Consider the following 15,886-nt stretch of genomic DNA (forward strand, 5'->3'; position numbering starts at 1 on the left):
CGCTTAGCGGCACTGGCACTGAGTGAGCGCTTCACACGCGTCATTTGTTCAATAGCTCTCAAGTGGCAGGTGCCATCCTTTTTAAAGCCGGGGGAACTGAGTCTGACAACGGTTGACTGTCTTGTCTAAAAGGCAGCTTTTTAGAGGCAGAACTGGGATTTGAACCTGGCTGCTGTGAGGCCAGAAATCTTGCCTTTAGTGTATGAGCCAGTGTTGCTGAAACTAGGCCTTGAGTTGTACTTTGCCTTCATTATTTTTGCCCAATTGTACTGTTGCTTACTTAACATTTTTCTCTAAATGTATTATTTTTAAACTTATTTTTTAAGTAGCTTTCTTTCTTTTTAAGTTTTTTGGCTGCACCGCAGGACTTGTGGGATCTTAGCTTCCTAACCAGGGATTGAACCCTGGCCCCTTGCATTAGCAGTGAGTAATCGTAACTGTTGGACCACCAGGGAAGTTCCTAAATATATAGTTTTAACAAGATACTTTAGAAAGAAAAATTTTTACAATTCAGCAACAAAAAAATAGTTCAGTTTACATATGGGCAAAAAATTGAGTATTTCCGGAGAAGACACACATATAGTCTGTAATCACATGGAAGGGTGATCAAGGTCTCTAGTCATTAGGGAAATGCAAATTAAAGCCACAGTGAAATACCTATTTGAGTGGCTAAAGTTTTAAAAAGAGTACAGTTCCACGTTTCAGTAAGGGTGTGAAGTAATGGAACAGTTGGGTGTTGCTGGTGGGAATGCAAAATGGTACAGCCACTTCAGAAAACAGTTTGTCCTTTCCTCAAAAAGTTAAGCAGAATTACCATATGGTCCGGCATTTCTACAGGTATGTAATTACAAGAAGACTGAAAACATGTTAAAACAAAAACTTGTACCTAAATGTGCCAGCAGCTTTATTTATAATAACCCCAAAGAGAAAACAACTTGAATACCCCTCAGCTGATAAATAAGTAAATGTGATATATCCACACAATACAGTATTATTCAGTCATGAAAAAAGGAATGAAATCCTGGAACGTGCTACAGTATGGATGAACCTTGAAAACATGCAAAATGAAAAACAGGAACAAGCCCCTCCTCAAAAAAACCTGTCCCGAAAGACCACATGTTCCATTTGTATGATGTGTCTAGAATAGGCAAATATACAGAACAGAAAGATTAGTGGTTGTTTAGGGCTAGGGGAGAAGGAAATGGTAACCCACTCCAGTATTCTTGCCTGGAGAATCCCAGGGACAGAGGAGCCTGGTGGGCTGCCGTCTGTGGGGTTGCACAGAGTCGGACACCACTGATGTGACTTAGCAGCAGCAGGGCTAGGGGAAATGAGGAGGTTAGGAAGTGATAGCTAAAGGGTATGGGGTTTCTTTGGGGATGTTGAGAATGTTCTAGAATTAGATAGTGATGGTTGCAGAACACTGTGACGATGCTAAGAGACACTGCATTGTGCAGTTTAAATTGGTGAATTTTATCTTAAAGGAAACTTTCATGGGAAACGCATCATGTGCAAAAATGATACTTAAGAGTTCTTAGAAGATTTAAATGAGATTAACATGTTACCAGACATAATTAAAATAGATGGTGCCCTTAAATACAGTGGAAACAAAGCAAGGTTATTAAGTTCTGGCCAAATAGTGTTCCCTACAAAAAATTGTAAAGGTTAAGGCCCATTCTCTTTTTAGAAGGGTAAGTTATCAAGTGTTAGAGACAAAATTGCACAAAGTGGGATCTTTTTGACTTAACGAGAGGGATTAAAATATTGAAAAGATTCTTTCCTCTTGATTCAGTGTTATTTAAATCATACCTTTTTTAAAATCATCTCTCATGAAAAAGTCACATACATGGGGAAAGTTACCCTAAGACAGTATTTACTCACAGTGTTTTGTTAGGTCTGTGGTTTAAACAACAGACTTTTTTGAACATTACATGTCATGCACTCTCAAGAACTAAGGATACAGCAATGAATTTTTTTTTTTGAGCTTCTATTCTATGAAAAAGACAATACAGAAAAATACATATCACATTCCTATGATGATAAGTATTATGGAGAAAAATTAAGCAAGATGGGAGATGAAGAGTGCTGGATGGATGGAGGGGAAAACCTATTTAATATCAGGTGGTCAGGAAAACCTGAGATAAAGTAACAAAGCAGAGCCTGAAGGAAAGCAAGCCATTTGGGTATCTAGGTGAAGAGCATTCCAGGTTGAGGGCAGAAACATGTTCAACAAGGTTTAGGAATATCCAGCCAAGAGGCCAGCCAGCATGGCCAGGGAGGAGAGGATGAGGGAGAAGATGAGGTAGGGTGGGTACGCTGTATAGGCCAATGTTTTACACATTATCACGATGACATAGACTAAAAGAATCACTCTGGCTACTACATGGAGAAAGGTTCAGTTCAGTTCAGTTGCTCAGTCGTGTCCGACTCTTTGCAACCCCATGGACTGCAGCACACCAGGCTTCCCTGTCCATCACCAATTCCCAGCGCTCACTCAAACTCATGTCCATCCAACCATCTCATCCTCTATCATCCCCTTCTCCTCCCGCCTTCAGTCTTTCTCTGTTCAAATGAGTCAGCTCTTCGAATCAGGTGGCAGAAGTATTGGAGTTTCAGCTTCAGCATCAGTCCTTCAAATGACTTCAGGACTGGTTTCCTTTAGGATGGACTGTTTGCATCTCCATGCTGTCCAAGGGACTCTCAAAAGTCTTCTCCAACACCATAGTTCAAAAGCATCAATTCCTCAGTGCTCAGCTTTCTTTATAGTCCAACTCTCACATTCATACATGACTACTGAAAAAACCATAGCTTTGACTAGACGGACCTTTGTCAGCAAAGTAATGTCTCTGCTTTTTAATATGCTGTCTAGATTGCTCATAACTTTTCTTCCAAAGAGCAAGTGTCTTTTAATTTCATGGCTGCAGTCACCATCTGCAGTGATTTTGGAGCTCCAAAAAATAGTCTCTCACTGTTTCCATTGTTTTCCCATCTATTTGCCATGGAGTGATGGGACCGGATGCCATGATCTTTGTTTTCTGAATGTTGAGTTTTAAGCCAGCCTTTTCACTCTCCTCTTTCACCTTCATCAAGAGGCTCTTTAGTTCTTCTTCCCTTTCTCCCATAAGTGTGGTATCATCTGCATATCTGAGGTTATTGATATTTTTCCCAGAAATCTTGATTCCAGCTTGTGCTGCATCCAGTCTGGTATTTCACATGATGTACTCTGCATATAAATTAAATAAGCAGGGTGACAATATATAGCCTTGACATACTCCTTTCCTGATTTGGAACCAGTCTGTTATTCCATGTCCAGTTCTAACTGTTGCTTCTTGATCTGCCTACAGATTTCTCAGGAGGCAGGTCAGGTGGTCAGGTATTCCTGTCTCTTTCAGAATTTTCCACAGTTTAGTGTGATCCACACAGTCAAAGGCTTTGGCATAGTCAATAAAGCAGAAGTAGATGTTCTTCTGGAACTCTCTTGCTTTTTTGATGATCCAACAGATGTTGTCAATTTGATCTCTGGTTCCTCTGCCTTTTCTAAATCCAGCTTGAACATCTGAAAGTTCATGGTTCATGTACTGTTGAAGCCTGACTTGGAGAATTTTGAACATTACTTTGCTAGTGTGTGAGATGAGTGCAATTGTGTGGTAGTTTGAGCACTCTTTGGCATTGCCTTTCTTTGGGATTGGAGTGAAAACTGACCTTTTCCAGTCCCGTGACCACTGCTGAATTTTCCAAATTTGCTGGCATATTGAGTGCAGCACTTTCACAGCATCATCTTTTAGGATTTTAAATAGCTTAGCTGGAATTCCATCACCTCCACGAGCTTTGTTCATACTGATGATGGCCCACTTGACTTTGCATTCCAGGATGTCTGGCTCTAGGTGAGTGATCACACCATCATGGTTATCTGGGTCATGAAGATCTTTTTTGTATAGTTCTTCTGTGTATTTTTTCCACCTCTTCTTAATATCTTCTGTTTCTTTTAGGTACATACCATTTCTGTCCTTTATTGTGACCATCTTTGCATGAAATGTTCCCTTGGTATCTCTAATTTTCTTAAGGAGATCTCTAGTCTTTCCCATTCTATTGTTTTCTTTACATTGATCAGTGAGGAAGGCTTTCTTATCTCTCCTTGGTATTCTTTGGAACACTGCATTCAAATGGATATATCTTTTCTTTTCTCCTTTGCCTTTCCCTTTTCTTCTTTTCAGCTTCCCTGGTAGCTCAGATGGTAAAGAGTCTGCCTACAATGCGGGAGACCCGGGTTCAATCCCTGGGTTGGGAAGCTCTCCTGGAGAAGGAAATGGCAACCCACTCCAGTACTCTTGCCTGGAAAATCCCATGGACAGAGGAGCCTGGTAGACTGTCGTCCATGGGGTCACAAAGAGTTGGACAGAACTGAGCGACTTCACTTTCACTTTCTCTTCTTTCCATAGCTATTTGTAAGACCTCCTCAGACAACCATTTTGCCTTTTTGCATTTCGTTTTCTTGGGGATGGTCTTGATCACTGCCTCCTGTACAATTACACGAACCTCTATCCATAGTTCTTCAGGCACTCTGTCTATCAGATCTAATCCCTTGAATCTATTTGTCTCTTTCACTGTATAATCGTAAGGGATTTGATTTAGGTCATACCTGAATGGTCTAGTGGTTTTCCCTACTTTCTTCAATATAAGTCTGAATTTGGCAATAAGGAGTTCTTGATCTGAGCCACAGTCAGCTCCCGGTCTTGTTTTTGCTGATTGTATAGAGCTTCTTCATCTTTGGCTGCAAAGAATATAATCAATCTGATTTCTGTATATCTGTATGGAGAATGGTAGAGGGCAGGAATGGAAGCAGTCCTTGGGCCATTTCAGTGGTTCAAGTGAGAGAGCATGATGACTCAAACTAGGATATTAGTGGTGTTAAGTGTGAGTGTGGTGAGAATTCAATTCTGGTGTATTTTGAAGGATGACCTGTTATTGGTTATGAATTGACTATGGGTTTGAAAACAAGGTAAAAAGCAGGATGTTTAAGGGTGAGGCTGAGCAGATTTTGCTGATCTGAAGTGGCCCTATTCTGCCAGGGGATGAATGCTCAAGAGTTCAGGCTAAAATGCTGCAGAGGAGGTAAAAATGGACACATTTGCTCTTTGGAGTTCTTACTCTCATTTATTGCAAAGAGTAATAGTATTTTAGTTTATATCAGAAAAACACTGATGAACTGCTATGGAAACAAATGAACTGCTGTGAAAATATTGACTAAGTGTGTCCTTGCTTGAAAAGGCCAGGTGTTGTTGTTGTTGTTCTTTTAATATTTATGTATTTATTTGACTGCTCCAGGTCTTAGTTGTAGCATGTGGGATCTAGTTCTCTGACCAGGGATTGAACCCTGGCCCCCTGCATTGGGAGCACAGAGTCTTAGCCGCTGGACCATCAGCGAAGCCCTGAAAATGCCAGTTTTGAATAAATAACATTTACTTGTGGAAATTGAAACCTCTAATTTCTTTCCATTTGATAGTTGTCTTATAGGAAACTTGGAGAAGGCGATGGCACCCCACTCCAGTACTCTTGCCTGGAAAATCCCATGGTCGGAGAGCCTGGTAGGCTGCAGTTCATGGGGTCGCTAAGAGTCGGACACGACTGAGCGACTTCACTTTCACTTTCACTTTATAGGAAACTAAAGTGACTCCTAAGTAAATAAGCAAATGATTAAATTTAATGATTCCTATCAGCAGATTACAAACTGAGTGGTAGTTGCTCCCATGAACATAGACATCTATTTTACCCTAATAGCTGCCTATCCTTGCCAATTCTTAAGGGTAAAACAGTGTCCAGGTTAGAGTTAGAAATAGTGCAACCAATCCCCAGCCGGGTCCCTCCCTGTGCTCGTGTATTGAAGCAAGGGCTGTTAAGCACGTCAGCCTTTTGTTCACAAAGTGATTTCCTACATGTTCCCGAATAACATGCTTATAGTCCCTTGGACTGCAAGGAGATCCAACCAGTCCATTCTGAAGGAGATCAGCCCTGGGATTTCTTTGGAAGGAATAATGCTAAAGCTGAAACTCCAGTACTTTGGCCACCTCATGTGAAGTTGACTCATTGGAAAAGACTCTGGTGCTGGGAGGGATTGGGGGCAGGAGGAGAAGGGGATGACAGAGGATGAGATGGCTGGATGGCATCACTGACTTGATGGACGTGAGTCTGAGTGAACTCCGGGAGTTGGTGATGGACAGGAAGGCCTGGCGTGCTTCGATTCATGGGGTCGCAAAGAGTTGGACACGACTGAGTGACTGAACTGAAATGAACTGAGTGCTATATCTTACTTTTTCAATTTTAGACATTATCTGTGAAGTCTGTTACGGTACTTGAGGTTTAGCCTATTAATGTCCCACCACATTATTCTCCTCTCCCTAGTCCTCCCATTAAAGTTACAATCCAGTATAGTTTGTTTCTCTGTGTTATTTAATGGGTCATGGAAATGATAAATGATACATAAGACATCTTTTTGTTTTATTGGCTGTAGACAGTATCTCTTGATTCCCCATACTGTAAGGCAAGGGTTTAATCAGCATTCCTGGCCTTTGCTCTACTCATTTTGTACATTTCTCTACCTTTCTTCCAAATAGTTCCCAACCTATTTTGTTAAGATTCCACTTGGCAGGTTGGATTCCTGTGGGGATGTGATTGAAAGAAAGGATGCCCCTACTTCTGCTTCTCACTCAAGAAGCTACTGAAATTCCATCTTCCCCAAGAAAATCTTCTGGGACCTCACTGGAAAGCGAATGATGTGTCTACAATCCTATATATTAACGAAAAAATATGATACACTCAGAGTCCATGAACTCTTAACCCAACAGACCTTTGGTCTGTCAGGTGATAACAACTAGAGAGGAAAACAATCAGCTTTGGCTGTGCCCTAAATAAGATGAGATTTATTTACTTTTCCCATGCCCTCTCAAGCCAAAGGCTATAAAACCGCTTTAGTAACAACTCCTGTGAGAACTCTCCAATAGAATTAGTGATAATCACAGTGAATTTTCAAAAGAATGTACTTGAAATTTATTGTTCACCTTGAACTTCATATGGGTAAGTTACGTTTATTTAAAAGCAACTCATTCATTTTGAAAGGAACCGTATTTTGGCTGTAATTGAGATTGCAAGCAGAAAGAAGGAAATGAGTTGGGGAGTGGAACACTCCTGCCACCTAGTGGTAATTCTGAAACATGGCAGTTCTTTCAAAGCACGGGCAATTGAAAAGGAACTGAGTTGGTAAAGGAAACATCTTGCAAATAGTCTGAACTGGGGAAACTTCCATTCCCTCCTCCTTTGTTAGAAAGGGATGTTTATGAGTCTTTTTTAAATAGTCACCCATGAAACAAGGTATTAACAGAATTAGTCCTTGGAATTAGTCTTCCTTTGTGTGATCAGAAGAATTAGCAGGGCACTGACAAACGGAAAATGTTGTTAGGTAAACATGGACTGCCACCAGATCTCTAGTATGAAGTAGCAGCTCCAGAAAGAAGCTGGAAGTGCAGCAAGTGAGTAGAGAGGGACTGCAGTGAGGCAGGACCCTCCACAGTGGTCACTGCAGCAGCAACATGGGTCCAGGGGCAAAGCAGAATTAGAAGCAAGGCCGGTGGGGACAGTGATGATGAAGTCACATAGACTCAGGATCACCAACAGCCCTGGAGACCATGGTCTTGGGACTGTGGAACTGCCTGATTCAGGATAAACTCAGAAAATCACAAAAATAGTTTTAATGAAGCACATACTCTATCCAGGCAGTGCTTTACATGCATTATCTCATCATAGTACTGTGGAGTAGATATTGTTACCAGCCCTGGTCAACTCTTCTACCAGCCCCTCATATTTCTACTTCTACTCTACTTCTTTCCTCTACTCATTTTGTACATGTCTCTACCTTTCTTCTTTATAGTTCCCAACCTATTTTGTTAGGATTCCACTTGGCAAATTGGATTTCTGTGGGGATGTGATTGAAAGAAAGGATGCCCCTACTCCTGCTTCTCATTCAAGAAGCTACTGAAATTTGATCTTTCCCAAGAAAACCTTTTGGAACCCCACTGGAAAGTGAATGGTGTGTCTACAATCCTATATATTAATGAAAAAATATGATAGACTAGGAGTCAATGAACTCATTCAGCTGGGACACTGGCTCCCTGGTGCCTCTTTCTCCATGTGGTCTCTTACCAATTTCCCTAAAGAGTGACATGAGTGGTCCAAGAAAACAAAAGCGGAAGCTTCCAGGCCTCGTGAGACCTAATTAACTAGCCCAAAGTCACAGAATTAGTGAGACTTAGAGCTAAGACAGTTCGATCTGAGCTTACACTCTTCATTACCATGCTCTCCTGCTTCCCTAGGGTCGCGAAGAGTCGGACAGGACTGAGTGACTTCACTTTCACTTTTCACTTTTCACTTTCATGCATTGGAGAAGGAAATGGCAACCCACTCCAGTGTTCTTGCCTGGAGAATCCCAGGGACGGCAGAGCCTGGTGAGCTAACATCTATGGGGTCACACAGAGTCGGACATGACTGAAGCGACTTAGCAGCAGCAGCCTGCTTCCCTAAGGGAGAGAAAACAGTGGGTTCAACTCCTCTAATGCTACTGACTGTTGTATTGAGGGATAGTTGTGCATTCGAGCTCTAAAGGTGGTTAAGATCTGGTTTTAGATCTACCACCTACTTGTAGGAAGGTACTTAACCTTTCAGGAACTAATTTTCCTTCATTGTAAACTAGGGGAGAGATAAAATGGTGACTATTTCACAAGTTGCTGTTGAAGATTCATTGAGATAATATACAATTTTTGACATGTGGCAAATCAGATGGCTTGCCTGCAAAATGGATGCCAGCAGTTCTAATCGTTGTAAGGATCACTACTCCTCCCAACAAGAGATGGAATCTATTTCCCTTCCCCTAGTATCTTGTTGGGTTTCTGACTTGCTTTGACCAGTAGAATGTGGCAGATGTGTCTTTGAATGTGGCCAGTTTCAAGCCTAGATCTTACGAGGCCTGGCAGCTTCCACTTTTGCTTTCTTGGACCACTCATGTCACTCTTTATGGAAACTGGTAAGAGATCACATGGAGCAAGAGGCACCAGGGAGCCAGTGTCCCAGCTGAATGCAGTCACGCAAGTAAGCTGTTGGGACCTTAACTAACCTGCCAACCTATAGAATCAGGAGAAAAAAAAATTCACTGTGAAACAGTATAAGTTTGAAGAAGTTTGTTATGCAGCAAATGTAAAGTCCCCAATAAATGACATCTATAATAATAAATGAAATCAATTAGTATTATAATTGACGCTGGTGAGGGATTCAACCAAATGTCTGGTTTATCTTTTCTTAGGTCACTGTTTTTTTGTTTTTTCCTCCTTTCACTGGAACAGGCTGAGAGAAACATGAGTTTATGTGCAGGTGAATGTTGGTTATTACAGGTATATCTTGTATATTTATCAAAATAGAATATTGCTGGATATCTACTCAGAAAGACTTTGTTAGTGTTTCAGATTGCTATATATATTTGAAACAATATAGAAGCATATATCTTCAAATATTTACAATTCGGACTTTTCATTAATTGATTATGGTTCAGTTCAGTTCAGTCGCTCAGTCATGTCCGACTCTGCGACCCCATGAACCGCAGCACGCCAGGCCTCCCTATCCATCATCAACTCCCGTAATCCACCCAAACCCATGTCCATTGAGTTGGTGATGCCATCTGACGATCTCATCCTCAATCTTTCGCAGCATCAGGGTCTTTTCAAATGAGTCAGCTCTTCGCATCAGGTGGCCAATATATTGGAGTTTCAGCTTCAACATCAGTCCTTCTAATGAACACCAGGATTGATCTCCTTTAGGATGGACTGGTTGGATCTCCTTGCAGTCCAAGGGACTCTCAACAGTCTTCTCCAACACCACAGTTCAAAAGCATCAATTCTTCAGTGGTCAGCCTTCTTCACAGTCCAACTCTCACATCCATACATGACCACAGGAAAAACCATAGCCTTGACTAGACAGACCTTTGTTGACAAAGTAATGTCTCTGCTTTTTAATATGCTATCTAGGTTGGTCATAACTTTCCTTCCAAGGAGTAAGCGTCTTTTCATTTCATGGCTGCAATCACCATCCGCAGTGATTTTGGAGCACAAGGAAATAAAGTCTGACACTGTTTCCCCATCTGTTTCCCATGAAGTGATGGGACCGGATGCCATGATCTTCGTTTTCTGAATGTTGAGCTTTAAGCCAACTTTTTCACTCTCCTCTTTCACTTTCATCAAGAGGCTTTTGAGTTCGTCTTCACTTTCTGCCATAAGGGCGGTGTCGTCTGCATATTTGAGGTTATTGGTATTTCTCCCAGCAATCTTGATTCCAGCTTGTGCTTCCTCCAGCCCAGCATTTCTCATGATGTACTCTGCATAGAAGTTAAATAAGCAGGGTGACAATATACAGCCTTGATGTACTGCTTTTCCTATTTGGAACCAGTCTGTTGTTCCATGTCCAGTTCTAAGTGTTGCTTCCTGACCTGCATACAGGTTTCTCAAGAGGCAAGTCAGGTGGTCTGGTATTCCCATCTCTTTCATAATTTTCCACAGTTTGTTGTGATCCACACAGTCAAAGGCTTTGGCATAGTCAATAAAGCAGAAATAAATGTTTTTCTGGAACTCTCTTGCTTTTTTGATGATCCAGCGGATGTTGGCAATTTGATCTCTGGTTCCTCTGCCTTTTCTAAAACCAACTTGAACATCAAAGTTCATGGTTCACGTATTGCTGAAGCCATACTGATTATGGTGGGACCTTCCAAAACCTTAATACTGGAGGAGTTGAGGCATGAACAGAGACCTGTCCTCTTAATCTAGCATTGAAAGCCTTGAGAATGACACTGAACTCTGACCTTTATCTCCTTTATATCTCTTTCCCTAAATTCTTTTTTTCTGTCCCTTTGTGTCTTTCTGTCTAAACTCTCTTTTTCTGTCCCTTCTTACATGCCTTTCTTTTTTCTTTATTTAATGATTAAGTAAGATCTTCCCTACTGAAATGTAGGTTCCAAGAAGGAGATTTTTACCTATTTTGTTCTCTACAGAACATTCTTTACTTAGAGCAATGCCTCTCACACAGAAGTGTGCCACAAATGTGTGTTGAATGAATTAAATAAGGCATGTAAAAGCACTTAGAATAGTGTCCAGCATGGGGTAGATGATGCTGAATAAATACAACCTGTGACAATTCAGTGTAACACACGAAATCATTCACATTTATCTTTTAAATGTTCTGTTATTTTTGTTCTTTCCTCACTTTTCTTTCCACTTTTTCCCTTCTTTTTTTTTTTTTTTTCTGTCATTGCATTTATCCTCCTGCCCTTACCTGTAGCCGTTCAGTGACTCTCACTGGTGGTGTTTCACCCTACCTTAGAGGATGGGCAGAGAAAAGTTTTGGAACTTTGTCTTGGATGATAAGTAACTATTCGTGATTCATAACTGACTTAGGACTGTACATAAAATTCTGCTGTTGAGGTGAGTTAAATTCTTATATTACTGGATATTTTAACTATAGGCCTAGATAATGGAAAACAACCTGCTTTTTAAGTTATAGTCTAACAAATGCCTTGACTGTACATGTTTCTGGGTGTGTGGGTGTTTCTAGTGCCTTTTGGTGAGTAGCTGCTACTCTTGGCAGTAGAGATGTGAGCAGAATCAAGCAGAATTGATTTAGCTAATTTTCTCTTCCCCTCTTTCTCCATAAGGGAGTGGAAATGTACTGCCACACGTTGTGGAGCAGTTCTTTCTCAGGCTGGTAACATTACAGAATTCCTGTTGAAATGCAAGCTGTACTGGTGGATACCAGATTCTCAAATCCTCTCATGAGCTGTTTGTCAAGGTAAATCCTATGTATTTTAAAATCATAGGGAACTTTGAACCGATCATCAGAACCAGTTATACAAATGTCTCTGTCTCCTCCAGTAATCACTGGTGTAGGAAGATCTCTCTCCTCTTTCCTGCTAGTCTTTCAAATTCAAAGCAGAAGTTTCATGACTCTGTAGGCCAACGGCTGGATAGCTTGAGCTGAGTACAAAACAGTATTGGTGCAGTTCTCAACACAGCCTCGTTTTTGTTTCCTCTAGGCTAATAGGTGATTCAGACCTCTTAGTCCTGCTAATGCTTAATAGAGTCCTGTATATATAGATATTAATATATACATATACATATATATGGGCTTCCCTTGTGGCTCAGCAGTAAAGAATCTGCCTGCCAATAATGAAGACACGGGTTTGATCCCTGGATTGGGAAGATTCCCTGGAGAAGGAAACGGTAACCCACTCCAGTATTCTTGCCTGGGAAATCCCATGGACAGAGGAACCTGGCCGGAAACAGTCCATGGGGTCACAGAGCTGAAGATGACTTAGCAACTAAATGACAACAACAATATATATATGTATATGTATATATATTCATATAATATATATTCCTGCATATATTCTGTTACATAAGACCACTGTTTTAAAAATCGAGAGTTGAGAGGAGAAAGGGTGAATCTGTGAAACTCCTATCATTTTTTTCTCAAAATTGCTTTTAGCCACTCTATTTTCTTTTCTACCTCAAACATCTGTTCATCTTATAGGCAGTAATTTACCAGGCCTCTTTACTAGGTTGAACGTGAACGTGAAGTTGCTCAGTCGTGTCCGACTCTTTGCGACCCCATGGACTGTAGCCTACCAGGCTCCTCTGTCCATGGGATTTTCCAGGCAATAGTACTGGAGTGGATTGCCATTTCCTTCTCCAAGGGATCTTCCCAACCCAGGGATCGAACCCGGGTCTCCCACATCGTAGACAGACACTTTACCGTCTGAGCCACCAGGCAAGTCCCTTTACTAGGTTAATCAACCCAATAAATTAACCTAGACTCATGGTAGTGAGATTTTGAGGCATTCAGACCAATGATTTGCCAACATGTTAATTGGCACAAAAGACCCATAATACACCTAACTCTTCCATTGCACTTCTTGTGGGAAGAGAGTTTGATAATAGCAAAGAATTAAGGAGGAACAAGATAGCTACACCAAATGGCAACATCATAACGTTTATGGGTGAACTACATGGTGAAACCAGATAAGCAGCTACATTTGGCCCATGAAATAACACATACAAGAAGGGCTGTATTTGAAACTTAAGACACTGTGAAGTCTCCTTGCTGCTGCTGCTGCTGCTGCTAAATCGCTTCAGTCGTGTCCAACTCTGTGCGACCCCATAGACGGCAGCCCACCAGGCTCCCCCGTCCCTGGGATTTTCCAGGCTTAGCCTCCCTCAAAATCATTCCTCTTGAAAACTTTGGAAATTTCAGTGATCTATATTGTCATATGCATGGCAGGAAATTTGTGTCATTGCCAAACTTTCTGTGGGAGCCAAAGTTTTTGATAATGGGCAGCACTGCACTTCATTTTTTTTTTTTTGGAGAATATAAAATTTTAATCACTCTTAATAATTAAGAAAGGAAGCTATTAACTACTTAGTCATACATGGAAATGAAAGTCCCTGGCCTTGTGTGGCATTTGCTGTAAGAGAGGAAGAAAAAACTTTCATATTTTTACCTCTTTATGTTTCATCAGAAAGACTCTAGTGGGCTACAGCTAAGAAACTTGCTGGCCCAAATGACCATAACAGCTTTATTTCTGAGCCTTCTCTGGTCTATATTTTTGAACTTGTAACTTTCTTTTAAGTCTTTTTGTAATGATCTGATTTCTGCATTAAAATAACTCTATGGTGGAAATATAATAAATGAATATAACCTTTCCAGGGAGTATTTGGCTGAAATTCAAAGTCTTAAAAATATGCATCCCCACTGATCTGACAATTCTACTCCAAAAGAGATACCTATGATATGACCAAAGATATGTGTACAAAGATGTTTATTATAGCATCTTTTAAAAATATTTTTGTATTAGATAATTTATACTAGAAACTTGTTCACAACTCTAATTTTATTTATTTTCATAACACTAATTTTAAAAAGTAGGACACTATAAAGTATGTATGGTATAATCATTTTTACCTAAAGATTTATATTTATAGAAAATGGACAGAGGTATATATAATGCCATGGTAACAGTGATTATCTTTTTTGTGTTATTACAAACTTTTCAAATGTACACAATAAACATGTATTAATTCTGTAATAAGAAAAAACCATTTAAACATATTTAAAATTAAAAAACATCCCTTTGGCAGCAGTGGTTATAAGAATATGAATGAGAGAGATTGCATGAGAGCTTGTTGCAGTGAATCAGGCAACAGACAATGTAAAGAATACGGCAGTGCAGATAGAGAAGGAAAAGCTTACTGGAGACATATTCAGTAATCCTCTGAGAACTATAAATACACCACACCTCCCAGTCAGTAATATTGTTGATCTTTTAAAAGAGCCAACATGATTCATTTGTATCCTTATGTGCTGTGTGCTAGTCACTTTAGTCATGTCCGACTCTTTGCAACCCCCTGGACCGAAGCCCACCAGGTTCCTCTGTTCATGGGATTTTCCCAGCAGGAATACTGGAATGGGTTGCATTTCGTTCTCCAAGAGATCTTCCCTGTATCCTTATAGTGCCTTCTAATATGCGTTTAAAGAAACTCAGAGCCATCTCTGATGATAGGGTTTTGGTTTTCTGACTTATTCAGCTGAGTTGATGGAGAACCAGTTGACTAAGAAAGAGAATTAAGAGCAGGACTGGATTGTGGAAGGAGAAAATCAATCGAGTTTTGGACATGTGGAGTTTGAGGGATTTGGGGTTCATGTACTAAGCTGTGATACACAAGTCTGAAGCTCATTTCTGGTTAGGAGATACAGAATTAGGGATCATCAGTAAATGTTGAAACCAGATGGCTGTTACGGTTACCTGGAGAGTGAACAGTGAGAAAAGGGCTGAGCAGGGAACCTTGTGGAACCGTAATAGTTCAGGGCAGGAGGAGGAAGAGGAGATCCCTGAGAAGACTGAGGAGTGGTGAACTAGGCCAGCCTCTGATAGAGTGGTTCAAAGCCTGTTACAGGCTCAAAGCCTGGCAAGAATGACCAGCTGGACAGGTTCAAGGTTGCTTTCGTTTTAGCTTACTCCCTAATGTGCACGCAAACACTGAATGAATAGATGCTGGGGTTTCTTCTGCTCCTCGTGGAGTTGTATGACCAGAGTTCAGGGCTCAGTGCTGTCTCTCTGAAGTCTGATCTGCCCCTCACTGCTCTTCAGGCTGGGGAGGAGGCCAACAGCCCTCAAGGATCCAGGTATTACTACTTAAGGCAATTGTTCGCTGTTCACAGGCACGTCCTCGTGTGTTCTGCCTTCTTACTGCCTCTTAGCTCCTTCTTACTGCCATGCAGGCTTGGCTGTGGCATTCCAAAAGTGGCTAGAGGGGTTCGGAAGGAAAAGGCAGTTAAGGGAGGGGAGAATTTCAAGGAAGGAATTGTCAACAACATCAGATGTCAGCGAGGTGAAGTAATATACTATATTTGGCAATTTAGGGCTATTTGCGACCATATACATAGGGTACTGCCAAGTTCAGATTCCCATGAAAATAATTTTCAGTCTCATGAAATATAATCCAAATTTTTTTTTAGATATAGTATTTTGTTATGGCAGCCTGAGATGACTAAGACATCCACCCTGCCAGACTCCCTCCTTTGTGATGATTTTCTCTTAGTGTCCTATTGTCCCTTCTGACAGTTGGGCCTTTTTAAAGGAACTAAAAGGTCGACCATGCAGGTTGTAGCATATTCCATTTGTGGGCTGTGTTCAGCATCTTTTCCATGGGGCTGTTGTGTCCCATGTACACCCAGGAATGCAGCTGGGTACCAATTTCATAGTCCCTACACCTTCCTAACAGGTGAGATGACTACGGGATGTTGG

The sequence above is a fragment of the Bos indicus genome, chromosome 22 (genome assembly GCF_029378745.1).
Source record: "Bos indicus isolate NIAB-ARS_2022 breed Sahiwal x Tharparkar chromosome 22, NIAB-ARS_B.indTharparkar_mat_pri_1.0, whole genome shotgun sequence".
Lineage (NCBI taxonomy): Eukaryota > Metazoa > Chordata > Mammalia > Artiodactyla > Bovidae > Bos > Bos indicus.